This window comes from Dipodomys spectabilis, unplaced genomic scaffold, assembly GCF_019054845.1.
Source record: "Dipodomys spectabilis isolate Male_0828 unplaced genomic scaffold, ASM1905484v1 ptg000081l, whole genome shotgun sequence".
Taxonomy (NCBI): domain Eukaryota; kingdom Metazoa; phylum Chordata; class Mammalia; order Rodentia; family Heteromyidae; genus Dipodomys; species Dipodomys spectabilis.
In genome coordinates, this window is record NW_024870758.1 from 12,860,809 (window position 1) to 12,870,943 (window position 10,135).

Here is a 10,135-nt window from a genome sequence, read left to right on the forward strand (position 1 = left end):
GATAATTTCTAAACCCAGTTTCTCTTTCTAATTAAGTTTCTACTTTAATGGAAGACCTAGTCAGATGTAGGACAAACACTGTCTATGCCTAGAATTTGTTTCAGTCAATCCCTTTTCAGTATCTTTCTCAGGGGCCTCTCATTTGGTTTCCTCTTTGTATTTTGGAGCTTTGTCAAATAAAACTTTCACTATTTCCCTCCATTCAGATTTTTAATTTTTGAACACTTTAAAGTTATTTTTATTTTAAGACAAGTTCTAAGTTCATAGCAAAATTGAACGCACACACAGATTTTCTATATGCTCCACCTACCCATGCATTACCCATCACCCACATCCATGCTGGATGTCTACTCATCTCAAATGATGAACCTACATTGATAAATCATGACCACTGAGACTCCATATCAGGGTTTATTTTTATTATTGTGCATTCTATAACTTTGGAAAAATAATTCATCCTTTTTCATAGCAGCACATAGAGAACTTTAACTGCCTTAAAACCTCACTATATTTTCATAACTTCAAGTCAGAGATCACACAGGCTCAAACTTTAACACACATCCAATATAACACAGATGGAAAAGAACAAAATTTTGACTAAAGAATAATAGCATTCCCAGAGATACATGAAGAATTGCTCAATATCTCTGGCCAATAAAAGTAATGCAAATCAAAACAACATTGAGATTCTACCTTACACCATTTACAATGGCCATTATCAAGAAATCTAATAATAACAGATGCTGGCAGGGATGTGGCCAAAGGGGAGCATTACTACACTGCTGGTAGGAGTGAAAACTTGTTCAACCACTCTGGAAAGCAGTGAGCTCCTCTATGACTCAGAAACCCCAATTCTGGGCATTTACCCAAATGACCACAAACAAGGCCAAACTAAAGCTAGCAGGATATTGCAGCATTATTTACCAAAGCTAAGGTACAGAACCAGGGGAGATGCCCCTCAGTAGATGAATGGATTAAGAAAATGTGAGATACATACACACACACACACACACACACACAATGGAATTTTATGTCTCCATCAGAAAGAATGACATTGCCCCATTCCTAAGGAAATGGAAAGATGTGGAAAAAATTATATTAAGTGAAATAAAGCAGATCCAAAGAAAAGTAGGTTGCATAATTTCCCTTGCTTGTAATAGCTAGAATACATATATAATATTCTTTTTTTATTGTGAAAATACCGTACAGAGGAGTTACAATTACATGGGCAAGATAATGAGTACATTTCTTATCAAGCATTGTTTCCTCCTTCTTTGTTTCCCCTTCCCACCCCTTCCCATACTCCCTCAACCTCCCCACTACCTGATCCTCCCCTCCCCCACCAAAGTTGTACAGTTCGTTTTCGACATAACGACTTGTACATCTCATTGTTGCAATGGGTCCACCTGTATCCCTAGTTAAACGATTTGTTTTTTTCCCTTCCCCTCCACAAATTATACCAACATCAAATACAGTGAAAGCAGGGATTATACCATGGGGGAGGGACATACAAAGCAACAGAAATCATCTTATAAATATGTTAGAAACAGTAGCATGAAAAAAAAAAAAAAAAACATCTGAATACTTACCTTGGGGTTCATTCCCCTAACATCAACTTAATTGATCTTTTGTGCTTGACTCAGACATATACTACTTAATGCAAATAAGGGAAACCATGGGACCAATGTTTCTTTGGGCCTGGCTTACTTCACTTAATATAATTTTTTCCAAGCCTTTCCATTTCCTAACAAATGGGGAAATGTCATTCTTTCTGATGGAGGCATAGAATTCCATTGTGTATATATACCACATTTTCTTGATCCATTCATCTACTGAAGGGCATCTGGGTTGGTTCCATATCTTAGCTATGGTAAATAATGCTGCAATAAACATAGTCATGCTGGTAGCTTTAGTGTGGTCTTGTTTGTGAACAAGTGTGATTGCTGGGTCATAGGGAGCTCTATGTGGAGTCTTTGAGGAACCTCCATACTGTTTTCCAAAGTGGTTGAACAAGTTTACCCTCCCACCAACAATGTAGTAAGGTAATATTTTTAACAGGGGATCTCAATAACCCAACTGCATAGTGCATAGGACCATATATAATAAAGAGTTCAAAATGAACTCTTTATATGTAAATGAGAGGTTCTTTTTGTTGGTGGTGGTGGGGGTGGTGGGGCCTGAACTTTGGGCCTGGGTGCTGTCCCTCAGCAATTCAGCTTAAGGCTAGCACTCTGCCACTTGAGCCAAACATCACTTCTGGCTTTTTCTGCTTATGTGGTGCTGAGGAATCAAACCCAGGGCCTCATGAATGCAAGATAAGCACTCTTCCACTGAGCCACCTTCCCAGCCCTGGAAATAAGAAGTTCTTATCAGACCCTGTATTAGTTTGTTCTTTTATTTTTCTATCGTTGTATTTTTTTGTTTCTCTTAGTTTTTTGTACCTAATTTTTCACATATATGATTATTCAATATGTAGAAAGGAAAGGGGATCACAGAAACAGCAGGACAAAGGAAGAACTAAAGCAACATTGATACTCATTTGACACTACATTGGATATGAACATTACAACTTGGGAGGGAGGAAAATAGGAGGGGTATGTGGGAGATGAGTAGGGATAGGGTAATAATGATTAAAAACAAATGTACTCATTGTCTTACTGATGTAACTGTCACCCTCCTGCTCATCACCTTTTCAATAAAAAAAAATCAGAAGCAATTATATAAATTAAGCAGAAAAAGCCTTAAATTTTAATGACACAATTTTTGATGACATTTAATGACATAATTTTTGATGCTTTATTTATATTGTAAAACATACAAGAGAGATGTATGTTTACCAAAAAATTAATAATTTAAAAACTCAATAAGAAAACAGATTTCCAAGCCCATATTTCTCTATGAACCACCCTTAATTGATACACTATTTATGCTGTCAAAAAGAGCCAGCTATGCCAAAGTGTATGGATCAAGATCAAGATCAAGCAAAGCCCATAGAAGAATCAGGATAAGGCTACCACTAGTCTTTCTATCTTTCAGTGACTATATCAATAACTGTTTCTTTACTCGTGGCTGGAATTAATAATTTTGTTTGGTTTATTTGGTTGCACACACACACACACACACACACACATGCACACACACATACACAGAAATCACCAGGTAGATGAGAGATATAACTGAATAAACCAAAGTGTGAACAATATGTTTTTTTTTTCTTTTCTTCCTTTTTTTTTTTTTGGTCTGTCATGGGGCTTGAACTCTGTGACTGGATGATGTCACTGAGCTCTTCATCTCAAGGTGAGTACTCTACCACTTGAGGCACAGTGCCACTTCTGATTCTCTGGTGGTTAATTGTAGATAAGAGTCGTCTCACAGACTTTCCTTCCCAGGCTGGCATTGAACCGCAATCCTCAGATCTCAGCCTCTTGAGTTGCTAGAATTATAAGCATGATCTACTGGCTCCCCACCTGTTTTTCATTTTTGAAGTTTCAATCAAAAGTTTCAGTAATAGTTCTGTGGGGCGGGGGGTTGTTTTTGTTTTATTTTTTATTGTTCTACCTGTCTCCAACATTTACTAAAATAAATGTCACTGATACACTTTTGAGGTGCTAACTGCTTGATTAAAAAATATAGGAAAAAAAGCAATAATGGATTTTTCAAAATATGCCTATGACAATTTAAAGAATCCAGCATGGTTATTCCTAGTCTACTCTCACTAAGCTAAATTTTTTGTTGTTTTTTTTTGTTTGTTTGTTTCAGTCAAGCACATTAGCTTTTGTTTGGTCTTGTTTTGTTTTAATTTTGTCACGTTCATCAATGTATGTTTTAAATACAATAAAATTGCCAATTCAATTTTATTACCAAAAAAAGAATGAAAGCATTTAAGGAAGGCAAACCCAGTTGATATAAGGTGTAAATTTAAAAGGGATGCATATATGCATAAAGATTATATTCAGAATACTTTCAATAGAGGATGGCAGTTTGAGTAGGCCAGTGGACAGTATTTTACTTTGATGGTCATCTACAGAAATGAGTGGCATCATAATGTCTCTCCAAATGACGAGCCATACATGTGATAGCTGCAGGCTGTAACCTCAAGAAGGGGCCTTCCCCATGTCTCTTCCTCATTCTCTAATTTGACTTAATCTCATATTATTTTGTTCCATCTTAACTCAAAATCTTGACTACAAACTCCACTATGAATGTTGCCAGTTAGAGTCCATGTCAAATGCTTGTTCAAGAAACAAAATTAAAAGTGATTGAAGACCATGAAGGTGAACAATCAGTAATTGCTACTACTGTTGGCCATTAAGGCAAAGGCATGCCCCATTCTTCCATAACTATGTGAAGATAAAAAACAAAGTCACAAGAAACTTAAAGGGACTCTTTCATAATGGACAATGAGACAAAGAGCTTTCTCAATTTCATTGTAATTATATTGAATCATGGTTGGAGAATGAAAAGTTCATAACAATGAAATTTTGATAATATTTTCCATATACATATTTTATTGTAAAAACACTGTACAGAGGGGTTACAGTTACATGAGTAGGGTAATGAGTACATTTTCTATCGAGCACTGTTACCTCCTCTTTGTTGTGTTTTTTTTAGGCCAAAACTATTTATACAAAATATTTGAATAATAGTTGTTTTTCTTCCACAAATTCTTTTTTTTCCCATTGTACGATTTTATTGTAAAAATGCTGTATAGAGGGGTTACAGTTACATGATCATGGTAATGAGTACATTTCCTATTGAGCATTGTTGCCTTCTCTTTGGTTTAGTCTTGACATGTCGATATTTGCTAGGAAATAGTCCATTTCTTCCAGGTTCTCAAACATTAGCATAAAAGTTTGAGAAGTATTCCCTTATACTGTTCTGAGTCTTGGTTGTTTCTGTGGTGATGTTTCCATTCTTATCTCTGAGTTTGTTATCTTGGGTGTGTTCCCTTCTTTTTCTGATAAGATTTGCTAAGGGTCTGTTAATTTTTTCGATGAACCTACTCTTGCTAAGGGTCTGTTCATTTTTTCAAAGAACCAACTGTTTGTTTTGTTGATTCTTTCTATGTTTTTTTGGATTCTAATTCATTTAATTCTGATTTAATTTTAATTATTTCTTTCAGTCTACTGGATTGGGTTTTAGCTTGCTGAACATTATCAGGGGGGTTCAGATTTCTCATTAAACTGTTAATTTCAGATCTTTCCAATTGGTTGATGTAGGAAAGCAGAGCTACAAACCTGGCTCTGAGTACTGTCTTTGCTGTGTCCCAGAGGAGCTGGTAATTTATGTGTTCATTTTTGGTGAATATCATGAATATTTGAATTTCCTTTCTAATCTCTTCCATGACTCACTAATGGTTCAACAGTGTGTTGTTCAGCCTCCATGTGTTACAGGACTTTCTTTGGTTGCTTTTGGTGTTGAGTTCTAATTTTATTCCCTTGTGCTCTGAGAGAATGCAGGACATAAACAGACTTAAGAAACCAATCAAGCCCCAGGAAACCAAACACCTCCTTTGTTTTTCCCTTACCATCCCTTCCTTCCCCACCTCCCAAGCTCCTCCCTCCCATCCCCCAACACTGGAAATTGTAAACTTAGTTTTCAACATAGTGTCAACCTTCATCCTTATTTGAGAATTTTGTTCTATTCCTTCCCTCCCCAAATTACAAAAATGTATATACAAGATGCAGACCACCAGAATCAGATACAGTGAAAACAGGAGTTACACCAGGGGGGAAAAGATACAAAAGAATCAAAAGAATCACATAGTGAATTATAAGTACATTAAAAACAATAACAAGAAAGAAATAATCACTTGTGTCGTGTCTTGGGATTCGTTTCGCTTAACATCACCTTATAAGGTCATATGTACATAGCTTTTGACCTTTTTTTTGCTTCTCCTATACAAGTACTAGTTATTGCAAATATGGGAAACCATGGGACCTATGTATCTTTGAGTCTGGCTTACTTCACTTAATACATTTTTTTTTCCCAAATCTTACCATTTCTTCATAAATGGAGCAATGTCATTCTTTCTGATGGGGGCATAGAATATGTGTGTGTGTGTGTGTGTGTGTGTGTGTGTGTGTGTGTGTGTGTGTGTGTATGTATATATATGTATGTATGTATGTATATATATAATATATATATATCACATTTTCTTTATCCATTCATCTACTGAGGGGCATCTAGGTTGGTGATACATTTTAGCTATGGTAAATAATGCTGAGATAAGCATGATTGTGCTGGTGGCTTTGGTATGACCTTGTTTGTGATCCCTTAGGTAAATGCCCAAAAGTGAGCTTTCTGGGTCATAGAGCAGTTTTATCTCTTTTGAGGAACCTCCATACTGCTTTCCAAAGTGGTTGATTATAGCCATTCTAACTGGGTTGAAGTGGAATCTTAATGTTGTCTTGATTTGCATTTCTTTTATGGCTAGGGAAGATGAGAATTTCTTCATGTGTCTAATGTCCATTCTTATTTCATCTTCATAGAAGTCTCTCTTTAAGTCTTTAGCCCACTTATTAATCAGGCAGTTGTTTCTTTGAAGTTTTGTTGTTGGAGGATATAATTTTTTGAGTTTTAAGTATATTTTAGATATGAAACCCTTGTCCATTTTCTGGCTAGTGAAAATCTTCTCCCAGTCCGTGTCTATTGATCTTGCTAGCTATGTCCTTTGCCATGCAGAAGCTCTGCAGCTTCATGTAATCCCATTTGTACAACCTTTCTTTGATTTGTTGTGTTTCTGGGTCTCTATTAAGAACATTTCGGCCCGTGCTAAGGAGCCCTAAAGTTTCTACTATTCCTTCCTGTAATGTTTTCAGAGTGTCTGTGTTGACTTCAAGGTCTTTGATCCATTTGGATTCTGATGCACGGTGATAAATATGGATCTAGCTTTAGGTTTCTACAAGTGTGTAACCAATTTTTCCAGCACCATTTACTGAAAAGGCTGTCTTTCTTCCATTCTATTTTTTTTTAGCTCCCTTGTCAAAGATTAGGTGGCTATAGGTGTGAGGGTTAATTTCTGGGTTTTCAGTTCTATTCCATTGATTCTCAAGTTGTTCTTGTGCCAGTACCAAACTGTTTTTATTACTATGGCTTTATATTAGAACGATATTTGGAATTGATATTCCTCCAGCGTTTTTCTTTCTGCTAAAAATTGTTTTGGCATTCAGGGTCTTTCATTTTCCATATGAATTGTTGGATTGCTTCTCCTATTTCATTGAAAAATGAGGTTGGAATATTGATAGGTATCACATGAAATTTATATATAGACTTGGGCAGTATTGCCATTTTCACGATGTTAATCCTCCCAATCCAGGAGCATGGGAGGTTTATCCACTTCCTAAATTCTGCTTTGATTTCCTATTTCAAGTTTTTAAAGTTTTCATCATAGAGATCCTTCACCTCTTAAGTTCAGTTAACTCCTAGGTATTTTATTTTGGAGGACTATTACAAGAGGGGTTGCTTTCCTAATTTCAGCCACACTCTTCTCATTTTTGGCATACAGGAAAGCCATTGATTTTTTGAGCGTTACTTTTATACCTGCTACATGCCAAAGTTTTGAATCAGCTCAAGTAACTTGGGATTCTTTAAATACAATATCATGTCATCTGCAAGAGGGAGAGTTTTACTTCATCTTTCCCAATTTGGATCCTTTTTATGTTTGCATCTTGCCTTATTGCCCTAGCTAGGCATTCTAATACTAAGTTGGGAGAAAGGCTATCTTTGTCTCATTCTTGAATTTAGAAGAAATGGATTTATCTTTTTGCCATTAAGTATAATGCTGGCTGTAGGTTTGTCATGCACAGCCTTTATTATATTGAGGAATGTTCCAGGGATTCCTGGGTTTTTCCAGTGCTTTCATAATAAAGGGGTGTTGGATCTTGTCAAATGTTTTTTCTGCATATATTGAGATAATCATGTGGTTCTTATCCTCTTGTTGATGTGATATTAATTGATTTGCATATATTGAAGCAGCTTTGCATCCCTGAAATGAATCCTGTTTAATCGTAGTGTATGATTTTTATGATGAGTTGTTGAAGTCAGTTGAGAAATTTTGAATTGATGTTCATCAAAGAAATGGGTTTAAAGTTCTTTCTTTGATGCTTCACTGTCTGATTTTGAGATGAGGGTTATGATAGCTTCATAGAAAGAGTTTGGTAGTGAATTTTTGTTTTCAATTTCATTGAAGAATTGGAGGAGTTTTGGTGTGAGTTCTGCTTTGAAGGCCTTGTAGAATTCAGCTGTAAATGCATCCAGTCCTGGGCTTTTCTTGGGAGGGAGGTATCTTATTGCTGTTTCTATTTCAATGCTTGATATGGGTCTGTTAAGTTGGTTTAACTCATCTTGGTTTAGTTTTTGGATGTCAATATTTACTAGGAATGCGTCCATATCTTTCAGATTTTCAAATTTATTAGCATAAAGGTTTGAGAAGTATCCCCTTAATCTATTCCCAATCTTGGTTGTTTCTGTAGTGATGTGTCCATTCTCATCTCTGATTTTGTTTATTTGGGTGTGTTCTCTTTTTTCTGATAAGATTTGCTAAAGGTCTGTTAATTCTATTTTTTTTTTCAAAGAACCAACAGTTTTATTGATTCTTTCTATAGTTTTTTTGGACTCTTACTTCATTTGATTCTGATTTAATTTTAATTATTTCTTTCCATCCACTGGATTGAGGTTTAGCTTGCTAAACTTTTTCAAGGAGCTTTAGGTTCTTCATTAAATTGTTGGTTTTAGATTTGTTAATGTAGGAACTCAGAGCTATAAACTTACCTCTGAGTACTGCATTTGCTGTATCCCAGAGTAGCTGCTAATTTGTGTGTTCATTTTTGTTGAATATCATGAACATTTGAATTTTCTTTCTAATCTCTTCCATGACCCACTTGTTTTTCAACAGTATGTTATTCAGCCTCCATGTGTTACACGATTTCCTCTGGTAGCTTTTGGTGTTGAATTCTAATTTTATTCCCTTGTTGACTGAGAGAATACAGGGTATAATTTCTATGTTTCTGAATTTGGAAAAATTTGCTTTGTGACCTAAAATGTGGACTACTTTGTGCTGCTGAGAAGAACATCTATTCTGATGCTGCTGGGTGAAATATTTGGTAGACATCTATTAAGTCTAGTTGATGTATGCAGTTGTTTATGTCTGAGGTTTCTCTGTTGAGTTTTTGCTGGGTTGGTCTATCCAGCAGGGATAGTGGTGTGTTAAAATCCCCAACAATTAATGTCTTTGGATCAATGTGTGATTTTAGGGAAAGTATTGTTTCTTGGATAAATTTTGGTGCTCTGATATTTGGTGAATTTATATTTAGAATTTTAATATCTTCTTGAAGGAGAGATCCTTTAATTAGCATGCAATGACCTTCTTTATCTCTTCTCACTAATTTTAGTTTGAAGTCTATTTTATCTGATATTAGGATTGCAACTTCTGCCTGTTTATGGGGCCTGTTTGCTTGGTAGATTTTATTCCAGCCTTTCACTTTCAGAACATGTTTGTGTTTGTGACAAGGTTTGTCTCTTGAAGGCAGAAGGTAGAAGGATCTTGCTTTTTGATCCTGCTAGACAGACTAAGTCACATAATTGGAGAATTAAGTCCATTAATATTGAGCGTTGGGACTGTGGTTTTTGGTAGTTCCTGCCATGTTATCCACTTTCTTGGGGGCTTTGCCTACTGGGTTCTTCCTATGACTCTTGGATTCTCTGTTTGGGGGTTGTTTCTTGGCCTTTCTTGTGCTCTTGTTGGTTTTCTATGTGTAGGACATCTTTGAGTATCTTTTGTAGGGATGGTTTGGTGGAGATATATTATTTCAGTTTTTCTTTGCTGTGGAAGGTTTTTATATGACCTTCCGTTCTGAAGGAGAGTTTTGCTGAGTACAGTATTCTTGGTCTTTATGGCAGAGCATACAACATTCCAGGCTCTTCTTGCTTTAATTGTCTCTGCTGAGACAAGAAGTTTTTCTGTTTGGTTTCCCCTTATTGAGCTTTTCTCCTTGACAGCTTTAAGGAGCCTTTCTTTGGCCTGAATTGATCCTATGCAGATTACAATGTGGTGATGGGATGTCCTGTTCTGGTCTGGTCTATTTGGAGATCTAAAGCCTTCTTGTATTTGAATAGGCCTATCTTTTTGCATGTT